Source organism: Sturnira hondurensis, unplaced genomic scaffold (assembly GCF_014824575.4).
Source record: "Sturnira hondurensis isolate 20B ecotype Veracruz unplaced genomic scaffold, ASM1482457v3 Scaffold0011291, whole genome shotgun sequence".
Lineage (NCBI taxonomy): Eukaryota > Metazoa > Chordata > Mammalia > Chiroptera > Phyllostomidae > Sturnira > Sturnira hondurensis.
The window spans coordinates 316,924-338,145 of record NW_028083922.1 but is presented as its reverse complement, the minus strand read 5'-3'; the positions used below and the strand labels follow the sequence as shown (position 1 = coordinate 338,145).

The following is a 21,222-nucleotide window of genomic DNA, read 5'->3' as shown; positions in this document are numbered from 1 at the left end:
AATATATGGACATGCAATTGTATAAATATAGTTGTGTGAGAAACTGCATGAAAACTTTGCTTCTGATTTCATTTCCTGCAAATACCTTTCAGAGGGCATGCCATTTATTTTTTAGGATTTTTCTATAATAATTTTAACTTTGTTTTCAATTTAATCATTTTTATCATGAAGAACCACTTTACTTTGCCAACCTCCCTAATGAAATCAAATGACAAGTGTTTTTTAAGCTAACAATATTTTTACCACCAACAGAATTAAATTAGTATTGATAACCTAGATATTTTTCCTATGTTGTAATGATAAAGCTTTATTAGACCACATAATAATGTTTACTTATGCCTAGTATGCCATTTACAAATGGGAATTTTAATTTTAGGATTAAGGAGCTCTTATATTACTTAATCAGTAATTTTACCTACAGAATAAGCTTATCAATGCTAGTTATTACGTCTCTCCAGATAATAAGAATGTGAATTAATATCCAGAACAAACAGTCACATACTTTTGGCATTTATATAATTTCTAAATTTGATTTATGGTGGGTAATCAAGCCAGGAGGAATTTGTAATCTTGTCTTTTTAGTAACAACAAGAGATGTCAGATCCCTAGGCATGTGTAAATAAAATAGTTTCGGTTAAATACTCGTGATAATGAAGCAAAGCTGCTAATCATGAAATGGCAGTGATAGAAGTTAATGAGGTTTCTTGAAATCAATTTATTGCTAAGAACCTTGGTGAACTTTCTCCTTATATATCATATCCAAACATCCTAGGTTCTCTTTCACCTATTTTTTTTTTATTTCTCTCTCTTTACAAAGATAGCTCTCAGACCCACCAATCCATCAGCCCTATTCTTCAGTTGCAATGTTCTTACAAGATGATAGTACATCCTTTTCCTGCCAGTTTGCCCTGGGTCCCTTCACCCCCCTGTGAAAACTACTGCAGTGACCATGGAGCTGTCCCTTCTGCCGACAGCCTTCCCATGTTGCAGTGCACCCCACTGTCCCCCTTAGAGTATAACTCTGTCATTTTCCTGCTTTATTGTTTACAAATCTTTAGTGTATTCACCCTAAACTTTAAAGGGGCCCCAACACTTTGACCCTGATGTTCAAGGCCTTAGACAGTCTTGCCTTCTTCCGTCTTTCTGTGCTCATTCCCCGTTACTGCCTTCCAGGATCCTGTTTTAACTGAACTGGTGTACCAGTTGGCCTCCCACCATGATTGGGTTAGTTCTTCTCCCTTCATCCGCAGTGTGTTTCTCTCTACTTGTAAGATACTGTAGTATGTGTCAGTACTTTGTCTTTTTTAGAATTAATATTATGCCAGTTTAAATTATTTCACGTCTTTAATATTTTTTCTAGACATTACTGAATACTCGTTATAGAAAGAGGGTATGGCTATGTCTCTGGATTTTACACTGTAGGTACTTCTACGTTGCTTGTAAACAGTTCTGTTCAGGGGACAGCTGTGGTCTTTAGCAGTCAGCCCCACATTCTTTTCTCTGTTCTCTTCAGCGACAACTAGCCAAACCATCATATGCATCATTTATTTTATGCCTTTAAATATTTGCCCACTTCTTTATGTTTCCCCATGAAAAGCTTATATCTTTTTTCCAGACCAGTCTCAAATGATAACTACTCCACAAAACTGTCCAATCTCTCCATAAACTGTGTGTATGTGTATAAGGGGTAGGTGTGTGATACATACACTTTATGTATCATAGTACTGTCTCATGACACTTACCATGTACATTTTTTAATTTTAGAAAATATCTCTCTCCATTTGACATGAATCTGTACAAGGTCAATGATCAAATTTTACGCTTTTAAAAAAAAGTTAGCAATGTCACAGGAAAGTGCCTTGGGCACAAGCAGCGCTCAATAAATATTTGTCAAATTAAATTAAATTAAACGTATTTAATTTAAATGGAAATTAAATGGAAAATTAGAGGATTTGAGCAACTTCCAGATGACTATATTTAAATGTTTTTCAAGTGCTTAGGTTATTGAAAACTTCTTGTCCAAACAAAGCAGGTGATTAAGAGTACACATAATTTCTCAATCTTGCTTAATTATGTGGGGTTGTTTTATAAGAACTATTCAGGCTTTTTTTCAATAAACGATTTTGTATCTAAACTAAACAAGTGCTATTTAATATTAGCTTCATATAAGAGCCAGGCATGAAACTTTTAAAAAGTTTCTCCAAAACTTACTCAACACTTTTTGAAACAGTATTTCTGGGCTTTGGCCCTTGAATATCTTTATATTTTTTAAGTTCCATGAATTATTCTGATCTATAGCAATGATTGAGAACTACTCAGCTCATTACTCTGTATAACCAAGATATAAAAGAAAAGGTAATTTATTTGTTTTTATATCATTTAGTTAATTTTTTATGAATACTCTGATCACAAAGTAACCACTCCAGAAGAGAACAGATTTGAAAAGATCATTTACCGTATTTATGTAAGCGTTATGCTTAATGTAACTTATTGGTATTTAATTGATATTATAATGAGGTTATGATCATTTGATTTATGTTATGGTCATTTTGTTCTTTTTCTCTCTTGGAAAATCTCAGAGGAGATTCTGGCTGTGTTATAAATAATGACATGTCTACAAAGAGAAGTTTAGTTATGCTTTTTGTTCAATATTTTTAAGTGTCTTTAAAAAGTGAAGTATTTTATAATACAGCATTATCAGTGTGCCAATAATAATCAGCTTAATTTCTCATGAATTTATTCATGTATTTATTTTTATTTATTCATTATTTTATTTAACAGTATATATTGAATGATCATGATATACTAGGCATTGTGCTAAAAGCCATATTTGGTTGATTAACAAAATAGACATGGTCTCTTTTCTGATGGAGCTTAGAAAATGATAAGGATTGTAGAAATAATTACACCTGCACACACACTCCTATAATTAGGATAAAATAGAAAGAAAAATGGAGAGATGCCTTTTACAGGATGATCCTAAGTTATACTGGGGTCGTGAGTGAAAGGAAAAATAAGTTTAGACCTTACTGTGGAGAAAGAATAGACAGCTGAGACTTGAAGATTGAGGAGGAATTAACAAGGTAAAGAAAGAAGAAAACAGTATTCTTGGCAGAGAGAACAGCATATGCAAGGTCTCTAAAGTGGGAAATATCTTGGAAATTTTTCAAAATTGAAAGAATACCATGACTGAGACCAGTGCTTTGATCTGCTTCTCTGGTTCCTCAAATTTAATTTTGTGAATATGGACTATAATAACAACTGCAAAAAAGAACAGATTTTTTTTGCATGCCTACTTTCTGGTAGGCATTGTTCAAAGCACTATTCATGGCTTTACTCATTTAATTATCATAATAACCTTTTGAGGTAGATACCATTATTAATACTGTTTTACAGGTGAGAAAACTGATGTCCAAGATGCCTGAATATGTATGGTCACACAGCTATAAAATAGAGTAGTGAGTTTCAACCAATGTGTGTAACCAACTTGAGCACCTGTACTCTAAAATGAAAGTTCTGGTGGCCCACCATGGAAAAACCAAAGAGCTATAATTTATTACCTAAGTATCATCTCAATTGGAAATTGTCCACGTAAAGCAATGTTTCTCATTCATAAATCTCACACATAGTAAAGCACTGTAACAATGTTAAGGGGGTATTTTCAAACATCTAAACATACCCATCTTCAAAGGCAAGGTTTAGGCTACTCTTGCATAAATGTCTTGGGCCTCTTATTTCTCTTCTCTCCCAATTTTACACAGATTTTTCTTTCAGCCTTTTCAAACCATAATCTCAGATTTTTTAAAAAGATTTTATTCATTTATTTTTAGAGAGAGGGAAAAGGAGGAAGAGAGGGAGACAAACATCAATGTGTGGTTGCCTCTTGTGCACCGCCTACTGGGGACCTGGCTCACAACCCAGGCATGTGCCCTGACTGGGAATCAAACCAGAGATCCTTTGGCTCAAAGGCCAGCACTCAGTCCACTCTTGGCTCAAAGGCAGCACTCAATCCACTGAGCCACACCAACAAGGGTAAATCTCAGACTTTTATGGCCATCTAAATAGTATTGGGGCTTATCTTATCCCCTTTAACAGCAACCTATACCCAATGTAATGTCTGGGTAGTATAGAGTTATAACATGGAATGATTTCATTTTAGAATGGCCTAAACAATTTTTAAATGCTTGTATTTTTCAATTTTGAATTAAGATTTATGATATTGCACAATTTGGAAATATTTGTAACTTTATCTGCAAGTGTAGACCTAAATCTCGGGTCAAATTGTGCCCTTTAATATCCCTTATATTGCAAGTTCAGTTGTTGTTAAAAATCCATCACTTCTTGTGTTTATTATTTTTAACAGAACTAAAGATATCAACCTTAGAATCATTTTTTCACTTATGAAGATTTCATGTATTGCATGGGGATTTTTCAGTCCAAATTGCCAAAATAGTAACAAAAATACTAATTCTGAATGAGATATAGACAGCCTTTGAGGAATGATGTGTGCTGTATTTTCAGTTTATAATCTTATCCTATAGTCCTTACAATGAATCCACTAGCCTGAGACATTATACAGTGACTGACTACTTACTTAAGTATTCATGTAGGGAATGCCTATTCTCTTTCTGTGTTCTTGGTTTTCTATAGATTTTTCAGACTTGCCTGTATTGAGTGCTTCTCAGTTTGCTGCTTCTGTTGTAATAATTGTTTTTTGTCCATCTGAAGATTACATGCACTTAAATGTCACCATACATATTCTTTCCATTGACAACTAGTGGCACTTTAGTGTGCAAATTACTATAAATTTGTTTACTTTTTTTTCAGAAAAATCACTTACTCTATAGGAGATTTTTACTCCTTGGTTACTTAATGAATTTAACAAATGTGCTTACATTTGTAACTTAGTCTCATTTTGTATTTTCCTAGCACTGCCTGCCAGGCTATGCATTTCAGTAGTAAATTTACTTGCTTAGGCTTGCAAAGCTTTATTGTCAGTAGATCAAAGCTACAGGGAGCTTAACTGAGAGCAAACTCCCAAGGACAATGGAAAGAATCACAGGACAAAAGTCAAAAGTGACCGAATCATCTCCTAGATGGTTCAGCGGCCTCTTCCACAATATCAACAAAAGCAGATTTATAGGGCTTTAAATCAGCCATTGCAATAAGTTTTCCTTCTGATTCTTCTCTTTCCATTGTAACAAAAGGACTGTGAAGCACTGAGTTCTTAGAGAGCTGTTAGCTTTTGGGCTTGGAAACCTGGATGCTGAGCTTCACAAAGATAAAAAAAAGATTTTCTTTTTTCGCAAACCCTACAACATTTCTAAGTACTTCTATGTATGAGTACTGCTTAAATATTAACACATGAGACGAGAGCATTTCACTCAAAATCAATCTCCTCATACCCCGTTGCTGCAACAAGCTTGTTCAAAGACCACCAGGCCTTTTCTTACCATATTTTTTCCCCTTTCTGGAATATTTCTGGTACTACCTTTGCCCCTTTCATTCTAGCTCTGATGGCTAAATGTATTTCCTTTCTAATGACTTCTCATGTTTTCTTAGACATCTAGATTAGCTAGGTAATCATAAAACTATTGGTGGTAACACCGCTGAGAAAAAATTGTGTGTTTTAATATGAAATTACACACAATTTTTAAAATCTTAGGGTCTCGATCTTTAAAGGCTTTGTAAGTGCCAGGAACCTTATTTTTCATCACATAATCACATGCACACACACTCACCCACCTGCTTCCTTCATCCTTTTTTATTAAGTCTAATTACAACATGGAACCATAATAAACATTAAATGTTTCCATTTTGTTACTGTATTCGTTTTTATTGCCAATATTATTGTGAATACTATAATTTAGATAAATTATCATGAGCAATATATTAAGTTTGGTATAGAAGGATGAGTAGAGAAATGTGAAATTTTGGCTCAGTTTAACCACAGAGAACTACATAGAAATTAAATAATTTTGTTCACTTGTCTAATTTTTAAAGATGTTATCAGAATAGTACCATGTAAAATTATACAATCTATATTTTATTTATGATCTTAATCTGAGATTCATATGTACATTTGCAATTTATTATAGACAATTATCTGCCTGTCTGTCCAGTAGCAAATTCAATCTGCATCTAACTTCTTTCAATTCAAGCCTTACCACATCTGTTTCAAATATATTTAAAGCTATTTCCTATGTTTTCACACTCTGTGTGTGGTTCTAGTACTTTTCTATCCACTGGAGCCAGAGGCTTATTTTCTTAGACGCCTCAATCTCTTTTACCTCATATTCTCAGTTCAGATACCAAAAAGAAAAAATAAAGGATTATTCTATGAAAGTTTTAAAAAGTGAGTCAAGGAACTAGATGAACAAGTGAGATAAGATTTATTCATGGGCTGTACTGAATGGGAAATTTATGGAGTCTAATTTGAAGGACATTGTACCTATTGGAAAGAGGAAAGAGATGGCAACCTTGAAAAATCAGGTATGAGATTTCTTGGAGATGAATTAGATGTGGGGCAAACACAATTGAGAACTGTGAATGATGACTTTCCGAGTAAAAGCCTAGCGGGCAAGAGTGTTCACATCACCGCAGAACATGATGGGGATGTTGGGAAGGGAGATAACAGGCCCTGTTATTTATATTGAATGGAGATGTTGGCAGTCACTTTCATACGGTCAGATCTTGATTATTCATGTAAGGGGATAATAAATTAGATTCAGCAGGGAAATGCAGGTTTGAGATTGGCTGATCTCCATTGATAGGTGCAGTCTTCTTTCCCATCAAACCTTTAACTGGAAGACAGTGACATGACACATTTGATTGATTTGAGCTTCATCTTTCCCCACTTCTTTCCTCTTTCACTTGTGAATTAAGCTAATGAAATATGTAATGCCCAAAATACAAATACCAGCAGCAAGAGAGTAACAATCAAGATCTCCAATCTGAGCTGATAATTCAGTCAATGGGGGCATTTAATAGCATACTAGTTTTTAATAAAATATGAATTTTTACCATGCAAAAATGAATAATAATCAGTGAGCCAAATCTTTCTTTAAACCCTTATTGCTCTGACATCAGGCCTTTCCTAAAATGCTGGTGAACAGAACTGGCAAAGCTCTAGCTTTTGTTTTTGAAAGTTAATTTTTACATATTATATAGGATTCCCTATAATTTCAGGTGACAAAATATTGCATTTCAGGCAGAAAGAAGATTTTCTCAGTTTCTCAAATCCCAGCAGATTTTCTATAAATACAAAGCAAAAACAAAATCTCTTCTTGGCATGATAATTATGGGCAATAAAGACAGATTTTAAAAAATATTTTGTAAATTCTATAAAATTATGCTTCTGAAAGGAGTTAAACACAGTTTGCAACAACTAAGAATGTGATGATTGTGCCTGAAGTATGTAGGAAAGGGTTTGCCTGTATGTGTGTGAATCAGGCATTAAAAGGAACTCCTTCGTTTCATGGGCTTGCAATGTAAAATAAAAGAAAGAGAAAAAAGAAGAAACACTGTAGATTGTTTCTAAATGCACTTGAATTTTTAAAAAAATAAGTGGTAAATACTGAAACACCAATCCCAAAGAACCTATGCACACCAATGTTCATAACAGCACAATTTATAATAGCCAAGAGTTGGAAGCAACCTCAGTGCCCATCAGTAAATGAATGGATCAAAAAACTATGGTACATTTACACAATGGAATTCTATGCAGCAGAAAGAAAGAAGGAGCTACTACCCTTTGCAACAGCATGGATGGAACTGGAAAGCATTATGCTGAGTGAAATAAGCCAGGCGGTGAAAGACAAATACCATATGATCTCACCTTTAACAGGAACCTAAACAACAAAACAAACAAGCAAGCAAAATGTAACCAAAGACACTGAAATAGAGAACAGGCTGACAGTGACCAGAGGGGAGAGGGGAGAGAATTTTAGGAGGGAAAGGGGAAAGATTTACAGGAACAAGTTTAAAGGATACATAGGCAAAAACTAAGGCGGGGAGAAGGAAATATGAGGGAGGTGGGGAGCACTGGGGGGGGGCGGGGTGGATGGGAGTATAAGGCAGAAAACTGTACTTGAACAATAATTAAATAAATTTTAAAAAATAATAAGTGGTAAATAATAAATATGGCTTATTAAAAAGTTAAGATAAAAAACACAGGCCTGCTATAGTATTTTGTTGTTGCTTAAAAGGCAAGGCCCAGGTTACAATAGTTATTCATTTTCTATCTAGAAAGTTTAAGTGAAAGTGCCTTGAGATATCAAAATGAGGTTGGTTTGTTGTTCAGGCAAGAGAACAATGTATGAGCCCATGTGGGGCTTCTCTCATTCATTGCTGTTGTTTCTAACAAACCAGTCATCCTTAGTATTGCCTTTTCCTGAAGACATTAAGTTGTTCTGATGGTAGCTGCTAGGTTTTTTCAGTCTTTCTTCCTGGGATTCTCACTCCCAATTGTGATAACCTGGAGTGCACCATAGGCTTCTGACATGAATGCTAATTCAGGATGGCAGAATTCAGAGTCTAAGAGCCAGTGACTAGAAGGAAGCTGAAACACCAGGACTCAGAAAATAATGGCAAGACCTTTCTTAGCACCACGGCAGTAAAAGCACAAATGACAGATGCTGTAGATGGAGTGGTAACAATCAGCTGTGTGATTCTTATTTCTGCTTATCTATGCTGGTTGTTCTTGTTGGTCATTTCTTGTGACTATGAATTGAATTGAAAGTTTTTTTTTCTCCTGTCCAGTTATGTTTCTGTGTATTGTCCAGCAGCATTTAGAGTAGCAGGAATCATTAACATGTGATAGGGTACTAGTATTTAGGATCACTGTTAACTAATTCCTTTAAATAACCCCTTTTCATTTTCAAGATCAAAGTGGACTATATACACTTACGAAGTTTTCATAATTTAGCTAAGAAAAAGAAAACAAGGACGTTTAGAATGACTAAAATGTTTAGACCAGTGGTGGTATTTATTTATTAATAGAAGAGAAATTACAAGCTTACCATTGTCTACAGGTCTTGGATAGTATAAGAATATATAAAACCAAATAGTCAATAATACTTACAAATGTTATTGATACTGTATTGTTAAATTTCATCAGGTTTTTAAAAAATTAATTTAAATTAATACAAACAACTACTTTATAAATGAGTCACATATGTATGTAACAATATTTGTAACAATATTTACTTCTGAAATTTTTGAAAGAATTTACAATCAACTAAATTAGTACTTAAGTATATATTCTTCACAATATTGATAAATACAAAATTCCTTTTTAAATTATCTTTTAATAATAATAATTCACATTTTGTGTACATTAACCAAAGGCTCTCTAATGAAAAATAAAGCTCTAAAAGTCTCTATTATTTCTGACCATCGTAATAAATGTTTCCATGAAATATTCTTAAATAATTAGCAATAAGATTTATATCTGAAGCAATTTGGGCTAAACATAAGAACAACCAACTATTTTCAGAAGAAAAAAATGCACACTGTTTGTTTAACTAACAGTGTTAGTTAGGAGAGAAGGTGATATTTCTTCATTCTGTCTGGAAGCTTTGACCATGGCTTGACTCCTCAGTCGGCAGAGGGTCTGGCACCCGGGTGCCAATTGTCAGGCAGGAAAAAAGGGAGGGACTGTTACTGTAGAGAAGCCACTTATGATGTTCCCTAGTCAGATCTAAAGGAAAACAAAGGCTGAAGGAACAAAATCTAATATTTTTTTTTATTAAGAGCCTCACTTTCTGTTTAAACTTGCATTTTGTTTCTTATCCTTAACCTACTGTTTCAGTAATGATGCTCCATTTTAATGGTATCGGTTAATTCTGGTATCGGTTTTAAAGTTCAAATAATTAGAACTGTCTGAAAATCTATAATCTATAATCTAGTACTGAAGAGGTGTCTGTAATGGGGATTAACCTCATTGAGATTATAAAATATCCCCTCTCTAACTTTCTAATAAAATGTGCACTGAAGATTCAGGGGGGAAAGCACAAAAACAATGAGAACTAGTATTATAAAGTTGAAAGGAGACCACGTAGAATAATTTCAGTAGTGTGACCACCAAATAGCGCTTAGGGGACCACTTGCTGATTATCTTCTAAAATAACATTTCTGGGCCTTCATAATAAATTCAAACAATGTTTTCATGTTATAAAAATGAAAATACTTTGTTTTTGAATGCTTCCCTTATCTTAAGTCACATCATGAAGTTATTTCTTGTTTATAAGACAGAAAACTACTTGAACAAGAATTAAATAAAAAATATATATATAACTAAAAAATAATAAAAATAAAAAAGTAAAAAAATAGAAGGTCTATAATTAAATGTCTTTGGTTTAAATACTTAATCATGCATATTATATGTAGCTATAATTTTATTTCTTCCTTTACTAATTTTAATTACTGTCTTATTTTTATTTGCATTTGTGAGAGATTCATTCTCTGAGCCTATTTTCTTTTTTAATATTATCTTCTCATTATTAACTATAAAAATAAATTTATTCACAAAAGACTTTATTTCTAGTTTTTCAGCTATATATATTTCAAGAAAAGGCACTAAATATTACTGAATACATCAGTCATACATAGAGATTATCATTAATTTTCTAATTGTACCTACTGTTCTGATGAATTTATTATTCAACTTCTGAATAGTAAAAATACCTGTATTTCAGAGATAAGCTAATATTGGTTATGGTTGAAAAATTGTTCAGTGGACTACTGTGTTTTGCTTGCTGTATTGTTTTTAGGTATATTTGACAGTGACTGCTCGTTAGTTACAGTATTTAACCATTTTGTTAGTTTTTTATGTCAGTATTATGCCTGCTTTAGTTAAAAAGCAAGGAACTGGTTTCACAGCATTTATTATTCCCTAAAGCAGTCTTTGTATCGTGAGATTATTTGTTTTATATTAGGTTAAAAATTAAAAATCTGCAGTATTTAGAATTCTTCTGGAAGATTTCTTTAACAACTATTACAATTTATTTTATGGTTATTGACCTATTTATTTTATCACTTCTGTTTGACTCCATTTTAAATTGTGCATTGACACATATCAAGGTATACTAATGTATTAACACAGATTTTCACATAAATTCATCATATGAAAGTTATAATCTGTCTATTGAGTCCCTTTCCAATGTAAAATTTGTGCTTTTAAATTTGTTCTCACCCTGGCTAGTGTAGCTCAGTGAGCTGAGCATCAGCTTGCAAACCTAAAGGTCACTGGTTTGGTTCGGGTCATGTCACATGCCTGGGTTGTGGGCCAGGTTCCTGGTTGGGGGCCTTGGAGAAGCAACCAGGTTCCTGATTGATGTCTCTCTCTCACACATTAGTGTTTCTCTATGTTTTCTCTCTCTCCTTTACCCTTTCTATAAATAAATAAATAAATAATGAAATCTTTAAAAAAATAAATAAATTTTGTCTTTTGTTTTAAAGATATGGTTAACTAAGAAATTGTGTTGCATTATTGTTGCTTTTGCTAAAAAACGTATTTATAATTTGCCATTTTCTTTTTTCTTATTTTCTACTTATTTTTTTATATTTCCTTATTATTATCTTCCTGCTTTTCTTGTATTTTTGGTTGCTTGTTTTCTAGCTTTTTTTTTTATTTGTGCCTCATTTATTTACTTTTCAATTATTTAATGATAAATTCACATAAGACTAAATTTTTCTTCAACAAGTGCCTTGAAGATACTTTTTTCTTTCTTTTTTAATTGTACAAAACTCTTATTTATTTTTTAAATATATTTTATTGATTATGTTATTACAGTTGTCCCATTTCCCCCCCGATTCCCCTCTACTTTGCTCATCCTCTCCCTCCCACATTTCCTCCCTTTAGTTCATGTCCATGTGTCTTAAGTTCTTTAGCTTTTACATTTCCCATACTATTCTTGCCCTCCCTCTGTTTTCTGCCTGCCATCTATGCTACTTATTCCCTGTACCTTTCCCCCCTCTCCTCTTCCCACTTCCCTGTTGCTAACCCTCATGTGATCTCTATTTCTGTGGTTCTGTTTCTGTTCTAGTAGTTTCCTTAGTTTGTTTTTATTTTAGGTGTTGTTCTTAGTAATTGTGAGTTTGCTGTCATTTTAGTATACATGTTTTTATCTTATTTTTCTTAGATAAGTCCCTTTAACATTTCATACAATAAGGGCTTGGTGATGATGAACTCCTTGAACTTGACCTTATCTGAGAAGCACTTTATCTGTCCTTCCATGCTAAATGAAAGCTTTGCTGGATAGAGCAATTTTGGGTGTAGGTCTTTGGATTTCATGACTTGGAATACTTCTTTCCAGCCCCTTTTTGCCTGTAAGGTCTCTTTTGAGAAATCAGCTGACAGTCTGATGGGAACTCCTTTGTAGGTGACTGTCCCCTTATCTCTTGCTGCTTCCAGGATTCTCTCCTTCATTTTAATCTTGGCTAATGTAATTATGATGTGCCTTGGTATGTTCCTCCTTGGGTCCACCTTCTTTGGGACTCTCTGAGCTTCCTGGATTTTCTGGAAGTCTATTATTTCCTTTGCCAGACTGGGGAAGTTCTCCTTTATTATTTGTTCAAATAAGTTTACCACTCGTTGCTCTTCCTCTTCCCCTTCTGGTACCCCTATAATTCAGATGTTGGAACATTTAAAGATGTCCTGGAGGTTCCTGTGCCTCTTCTCATTTTTTGAATTCTTGTTTCTTCATTGTTTTCTCTTTGGTTGTTTCTTCTTTCTGGTCCACTCCATTGATTTGAGTCCTAGTTTTCTTTTCATCACTATTGGTTCCCTGTGCATTTTCCTTCATTTCACTTAGTGTAGCTTTCATTTTTTCATCTAATTTGCAACCAAAATTAACTAGTTCTGTGAGCATCCTGATCACCAGTATTTTGAACTGTGCATCTGATAGGCTGGCTATCTCTTGGTCAATTAAAAGTATTGACTCTGGGGCTTTGATTTGTTCTTCCATTTGAGCGATAATGTTTTGGCCTGTTTGTACCTATTAGATATGAGGGGTGGAGCCTTAGGTGTTCACCAGGGTTGGGCAACCCCAGTGGCTGGGTTGTGATGCTGTATGTGGGGAGCGGGGTCCAAGAGTGAAAAAAATGTTGCTTTGCTCTGCTCTCTGTTGCACCTCAGTCCCTTCTGCCACTTCCCCTAAGCACACTGGGCCTTTCTGGTGCTGATTCCTGTGTGGGTGGGCTTGTGTGCATTCTAGGACCCTGTGGGTTTCTCCAGTGAACTTTCCTGTGAGGGTGGGAAGTTGTGCCTCTTCCCACACTCACAGGAAGACTCTGTGCCTCAACCCCCACAAGTGTTTCAGTTGGTGTTTTGAGGCTTTATTTCCTGGTGCTAGGACCCTAGGTTGCACGAAGTGTCTCACTCCCCAGTTATATGTGCGTGAATGTGGGACTGCTGCCTGGTCAGCCAGCCACCTTGTGTGTGGTGCCCCACCTCTCAATTGCCACCTTGCTGGGTCTGCCCATTGCCACCCCACACCCAGGGTCTGCCAGCTGCCACCTGGGTGCCCAGGGTCTGCCTAGTGCCGCCTTGCACGCCTGGGGTGCCTTGCACGGCTGGTGTCACCGTTTCCTGTGTCGCGACCCCTCTGCTCAGTTGCCGGACTCTACCCTGCCTACCATTCTGGATGAATGTGTCTATTTGAACTCTTGGTTGTAGGACTTCCATACAGTTCAATTCCTTTCAGTTTTGGTTGTTACTTTGTTTCTGAATTGTTGTTGTCCTTATTTTCATTGTTCAAGGAGGCACACTGTGTCTACCTACACCTCCATTTTGGCCAGAAGTTTTTTTTTCTTTCTTTCTTTTTGAAGATACTTAAAAATACAGTATTATGCCTTACTGGTTAGCAGAGTCTTCTGGAGTTAAGCAGAACTGCCATCTCTCAAAACTATACCAGGCTTTGAAATTCAGATAATAATCTCTAGATAATGCACTTAAAATATACTTTCTGAAAATTCATTTTTAACTCTATACTTTTTTTAAAACTGTGTTGGAAAAAATTAAACTTAACTTAGTTTTACTGATTTTAATGTTCATGGTGATTTTAAATGTTAACATCCCCATTCTTAAGCCCTTTACTTGACTGTTGCCAGTGAGTACTTTTTTCTTTCAATCTTTTTTTTTAATGAAGAGTGTCTGTTTTCCATGGGCAATAGTGTAGTGATTATGGCGGGGAGGGGGAGGTCATAGGTGGTGGGGAAGGGTACAGGAGGGACAAATGGTGATGGATGGAGACTTGGGTGGTGCGCACACAATACAGTGTGCAGATGATGTGGTGTGGAATTGTACACCTGAAACCTATAAATTTTTAAACTAGTATCATCCCAATAAGCTCAATAAAAAGAAAAACAAAACAAAAACAAACAAAAAAACACACTATGGCAGTAGTGGGGTAGTGGTGCCACTTATAACTCAACAAGAAGAGTGAATTTTGGATGTACAGTTTTCCATTCCAAGAATCCATTCTTTTTTTGAAACAGACTTCATCACCTACAGACAGCCCTTTCTTCTCACTCTGCTTATATGACTAATTTCTCAAGAGCAGTTTTGAAACACACTTTATCATCTTAGTGGAATGAAACCCTTTTTTGATGTCATTTTCATGTTCTTGCTCCAATGTTTTCACAACACTGCCTACAACCTACCAGTTTATCTTTCGTGGATGATTTTCTGCACATATATGAATTCCATGCCCACAACTTTTAGTGAGACTGTTACTGTTCCTTTTACTGTTTTGTGTTTTTAGACATTTCTATAACCTCAGAACTACTTTGGTAAGAAGTTAGGATAGGAGACATCAGTGTCTGCTTTTCAGAAATCCTTCAGCTATGTTTGGTTTAAGAGTGAGAATCTATTGGGTGAAGAAAGGATACAGGATATTTCAGACAGTGGGAAAAGTATGTTTGAAGGCACAGACATGTGAAAGAGTCTAGAGTGCATGAATAGTTATAAGCAGTCTACTGCTGACAGAGCACAGAGAGCGTGGCAGAGAAGTGATTGGAGAGGGTGAGCAGGCAGGGGCAGCAGAGGAGAAGGCCTTTGTAGTCTCGTGAAAGTATTTAGGTTTCACCATTCATAACGGGACAATTTTGAAGGATTTTCAGAATATAAACAATATGATCAATTGGGATTTAAAAATCCTTCTTAGTATTAGAGATAGAATTGTATGTAGTTTATGAGACAGGATTTGGTGAGACCAGCCACAAGAATATTGCAAGAGTGAGATCTGAGAAGTCCAAACCATGGCCTTATCTGAAGGGTGTGGGGGAAGGAAATCAGATTCATAAAATGTATAGGGTAGAGAAGGGGGGATACCTAGTAACAGTTTGAAAATTGGAGTTTTAGAAGAAATTAGAGGTTAGGAAGACTTTTAGTTTTTTTAACTTTTGGTATACATGGTGGGAAGATAATTGATATAAAAAAGCAGAATTGGGATAATACAAGATGAATTTAATATAAAGCATATTCCGTTTAATTTTTCTATGGTATATTTATCTGGTTGGTGGTTAGACATGTAGGTTTATAGCTGAAGATGATAGATGGTGGTTGGCATTACGAATGTTGCCGATACTGTTCCTTAGGGAGCATGTGTATTTTTAGTGAACTTACACCACTACACATTTTTCCTGTTTTCAAACTTCTGTCAATGTTGTCATAAACCTATTGTATTCTGTTTGGTTTGACAAAGAATTATAAATGAGGGCTTCCCAGGGAGATTGAGAATTTGAGATATATATATGTATCAGCCTCAAAAGTCCCTTATCCATATTGAGAAGTAATGGATGACAATTGTAAGACCTTCAAGACCACTAAGTCCTAAATTATGTCAGGTACTTCCAACCTATTTTCACTTTCTGATCGATATCTGATTTTCAAGTCCTGATCTCTATACTTTCAATCACATCTTGATCATTTGATATTGACTCCTAATTGCCTCTTTATTTGAGATTTAACTGGTACTATTAATGCTAGACTACATCCTGACTCCAATTAACCTCAGCACAATGACTCAAAAAGGAAAGCACAGACCTCTTCACCTAGCAGAAGACACGTCTGTATTTTGCTCTACTGGCACCACTAAAGTGAGTACGTTTTGCCTAGAAATCCAGAGTAATAGATGAGTTCCCAGGTCCTCATCCATTTACCAGTCAATGTATTTTATTAGGTGTATCATTCATAAGGCATTTATGTCATTACACAACTAAACAAGCATGAGTATTATTGACTTGAATCTATGAATTTCATGTTCTTGGATCTCTTAGCTTTAGTTCCATGCAGTAATAGAGTTAAGAAAAAGTGACTTGTGAATTTATTTTCATCACCTTGCTAGGTCAAACAAATAAAAGGCTTTTTTACCACTTCATCTGAGAACTAATAGGAAAGCAATGCCGTTGCCACGTAGCTGTTTAGAAAGCATTTCATATGAAATGAAGAATATTTTATACTGCATTAAAAGCTCATCAAATATTGTTCACAGATCTATGTTCTTAAAATAAATCTAGTTTATATTTTCTCCTTTGAACTTTTATATTTGAAATTGTTGGCAAATACAATACTCTCTTACCTTAGAAATGAAACACTGCTTTCAAAATACAGCATGCACTTTCTGTGCCCTGTAGCAATTACATTCCCTGTTTATTAATTGGTTACGTGGAACTTCACTGTGCTCCATGGTTTGGGTAAATGTGTGATACAGGCATACCCTGCAACTATTCTGTGGTTAAGTCGATTTTAGAAAATACTAGTTTAAGCCAAATTCATTTTTTAGCACTGAGTCTTTAGTAACTTCATATGTATGTGGATACCTCAAAGGGATGCAGTGATGAAGAATTTTCAAATATTTTAATTGCATAAACTTCTGGAAAGTAAAACTTTGGGGATAATTTTCAATAATAAAATATTATACACAATAGCAAGTTAAACCATAATAACAAATTTGATATTTGAAGATATCAATGAGATATCTGTGAAGGTATTTATATCCATATACAAATCCATGAACTGCCCTACCTGTAGGGGCTACTTTTCCCACACGTTCCCCCCTCACCCCCTCCATGAGTGAAAGTAAACAAGACAAGATGTGATCTGCTTGAGGAGGAGAGGTGGCCAGTTTTTCAGGGGAAACAAAGGCCATCAGTGGCCAGTTTCTTGGAGGAAAAAAATGCCTTGAGCCCCTTCCTCCAGGGGCTTTTACTGGGTTGTAATACACAGGAATACAGGGTGGCAAGGATTAAACAGTAGATAACACTTCAAAGAAATCGGAGTGCTTACTATGAGTCTGAGTCTGTCAGGAACAGAGTTTTAGAGTTTCCTGCTCGAACCCTTAACATATGAATGAAAGCACTCTTAGCAGAGCAGATTTCACAAGTTTATCAGGAAGTCTTTGTGATGCCAGATTGTTCCCCAGGACATGCCTAGCAAGGCAAGGAGCTGCACCCCTTCCCGACAGGTATTCATGCTTAAGGGGATTAGAACCAGGAAGCGCTTCTCCCAGAGTACATGGGGACTCAGGCTTTGTCAAAGCCAGGGGGTGGTCGAGAGTCCATTGCTCCCTCTTTGTTGCAGCCCTCCCCCCAGTCCTTCCATGATGTCCTCCCGCATGATCAAGTCTGGCTTAGGTTGCCCCCCACTGTGAGGGGTCTTACCCGTCATTGACTTCCAACCAAGCTTTGGGGGTAGGGAGAGGAAACTGAGGCAGTGTTTGCTTCTACAGACAAGCTTTGTCTCCTGTGGCTCACATTGCAGAGGTCACTCGTTCATCCTTAGACACAGAGGGTAGAGTTACAATTCCTAGAACCGAGCAGAGCGGTCCACAACACCTACCCTACAAAAAATTGGCAGGAGAGCTGACCTTTTCTGTAAGCAATTGGCACAATGTCTGAATTTAATATCTTACTAAGAAAAGGACTTTTCTGCCCTGGCTGGTATAGCTCAGTGGATTGAGCATGGGCCTGCAAACCAGACAATCGTGGTTCGATTCCCAGTCAGGGCACATGCCTGGGTTGCAGGCCAGTTCCCAGCAGGGGATACACGAGAAGCAACCATACATTGATATTTCTCTCCTGTCCTTCCCTTCCCCTCTAAAGATAAATAAATAAAATATTTTAAAAAAAAAGAAAAGGGCTTTTCTGCACATTGAAGGAACAAAATGGAAGTTAGAAAATTTAGGTTTGAATTCTGAGTTTCCCACTTGTTAGATGATTTACCCTTAACTTTATAATTAAGATAATCATAATGAAGTGCTACCTAAAGTTTGTATTAGACATAAAAATGGGTAAAATATTTAACATAGTTCCCAACACAGTATTACCTGTAAGTGATAATTTCTAATGGGTACAAAGTAATTCATAATTTAAATATGAATGGTGTTCAGATTTACTGATTTCTCCCAAGCTTTTTAAAACATGTTTATAAACATCTTCCTCTTATGAACTACCATTCCTATTCTTCAGGCCATGTGCCAGGAAATTCTTCTGTATACCTTTGCTCATTTCATTTTTCGTACCTGAACAGCTCTTATTTTCCCCATTTATCTAATGTGTTCCCATTCAAGAATCCATTTTTCTAATAGCCTTTTATCTAGGATGATTTATCTAACTACCTTGAAATATTTTTTACTTTCTTTTTGCTAGCACCTAATGGCTCTCTTATCTATACAATTTATTCCTTAGGCACTTACATGAAAACCTGTATTATTATTTACATTTTTCTGTGCAAATTTTCTATTTTCAACTAGATTAAAAGGTGCTTAGAAGAAACAACTCTGTCCTAAATCAGGGTATTTTCTTTTAAATGACAGGTCTTAAATAAGCATTTGTTGATTTTATTGATTACAGAGAACCATAGCTGAAAGTTAAATTCACCATTCATTATGTAAAAAGAACTTTCAGCAGATACGTGCTACTAACTACTACTGATCATTGGTGGATAATCCTCATTGCACAAGCACTTTCTCTTGCGAGTGTTTTATATGCATTTTCAGGAATGCTGAAGGGCTAGCCAATACCTGATCCACTTTCTGGTGTGAGGAGGGTAAGAAGCCTCTTAATATTCAGCTCTTGATTCTAATCCATGTTTCCATCAGCTGATTTCTGCATTTTGGGGGAAGAAAAACCTAAGTAGAGCTAGAGGATAGCTAGTGTTGGGTCCTCCTTTCTAAGACCCAAGAGCCTCCAAACTCAAATTGTTGCACTAAATTGTTAGAAACAGAATCCTCATGATTGAAAAGTCCACTTTGCAATCATTGGACAAATAAAATCTTTCTCCTTTTGTTTTGCTTTCTCTCCCAAACATGCATTCAAATTTATCCAAGTGTAAATAGTAAAAAAATACCTAAAAAGAGAATCCTGGGGAAAGATCCTCACCTTCATTTCCTGTATCAAAATTGGTTTTAGGTAGATGCTGAAAAATAATACCATTCGAAGCAGGGTATGAATTGAAGTCCTAATAATCAACAGTCATTGCATCTAAATAGTTTTTTCAGAATTTTATGGGGAAAAAAGTTCTCCTAACTTAGGTTATTATGGTATTATCCTTCCCTATCTTTCCTGTTCCACATTCTCTTTCCCTTAACTCATACAACTATTTATTCTTTCTAGCATCCGCATGAATCATTTTCTCTCTCCAAAATATTTCCATTTCCTCAGATTCTTCATTTAATTCAGTAGTTCTCATTTCTCATTGTGTATATGACTGGCTACATAATCTTCATCCTCAATGTAAATGAAACAAGCATCTCTTTTTTAAGAATGATTAATTTTGAAGAGCACCAGCAGAGTCGTAACCCCAGCATAGGCCCCTCAAAGCCTCGGTCCCTGCGCAACTACCCGTGTCACGCACCCATGGAGCTGGCCCTGGTGCATATCACAAACATCTAGGAAGGATTTTTGTGTGTTTGTTTTGGTTTTTTTAAATATTTATTTTTAGGGAGAGGGGAAGGGAGGGAGGAAGAGAGGGAAGGAATCATCAATGTGTGGTTGCTTCTCGCATGCCTCCTACTGGAGACCTGACCCATATTCTAGGCAGGTGCCCTGACTAGGAATTGAGCCCATGACCCTTTGATTTGCAGACCAACATTCAGTCCACTGAGCCACAACAGCCAGGGCTAGAAGGGTTTTTAAAAGTAATGATGCTGAGCAATCTAGATGAATTAGAGTCTAATTACTAGACCATAATCTCTGAAGGTGGAGGCTAGGCATCAGTATTATAATCTTAGTTGTAAAACATTTAATTTAATTTAATATACATCTGGGACTCAAATGCTATTTCCTTGTGACTTCTCATTATACTTATTCTTTTAATTTCCATTTCTTTCATACATTGTAATGCTCCTTAAGAGTGGGTATTATGTCTTATTAGTCTTTTCATCTTCATGACGTAGAACAACGCCTGGAGCATTGTGGAATCTACAACTAGTTATTGGGTGGATGAGTGAATGGAGATATTACTGAGACCTTTTTTTTCAGTTTACAGAGAATACTCAAAGAGAAGAGAAAGTAAAGGCAGACATTGCATGATAATTTAAAAATAAAAAGAGAAAGCATGCTCTTAGAAGGGAATGAGATTAAGTAAAATAAGAGGTTTGAGAAATTATGTATTTTCTCATTGAACAAGATGTTGACCCACACAATAGCTTCAGAAAATTTGGTATCGGGGTAATACTGGCCTCATAAATAAATTAGTATGTGTTCCCTTGTCTTTAATTTTTTGGAGGAGTTTGAGAAGAATTGCTGCCTAGTCTTTGTTAAATGTTGATAGAATTCACCAGGCAAGTCATTGCTTTTGGGCCTTTTTTGTGAGGGGTGTAGGTTTAAAATTACCATTTTAATCTCTGTTTGCTAGAGTTCTATTCAGATATTTTATTTCTTCTTGCGTCAGTTTTGGTAGTTGTATCTTTCTAAGAATTTGTTCATTTCATCTGAATTGTCTAATTTGTTGGTGTACCAAGTGTCCCTATAACTATCCTATTATACATTTGTTTTTTTCCCTGTAAGATTAATTGTAATAGTCCCTTCATTCACTTGAGACTTCTCTAGGATTTTTTCTTTTTCTTACTCTTTTTTTTCTGTTGGTCTAGCTAAAGGTTTGTCAATTTTGTTGATCTTTTCAATGAACCAACTTTTAGCTCTAACTAGTGTGGCTCAGTTGGTTGGGCATCATCCCACAAATCAAAAGGATGCCACTGGATTTTCAGTCCAGACACG

At 35.6% G+C, this 21,222-nt stretch overlaps 1 protein-coding gene across 1 annotated transcript in view; it reads left to right on the top strand.

The window, feature by feature from the left end:
- Positions 1 to 21,222, top strand: part of GRIK2 (glutamate ionotropic receptor kainate type subunit 2) — a 589,700-nt gene that overhangs the window by 395,568 nt on the left and 172,910 nt on the right. The gene's annotated exons all lie outside the window — the stretch shown is intronic.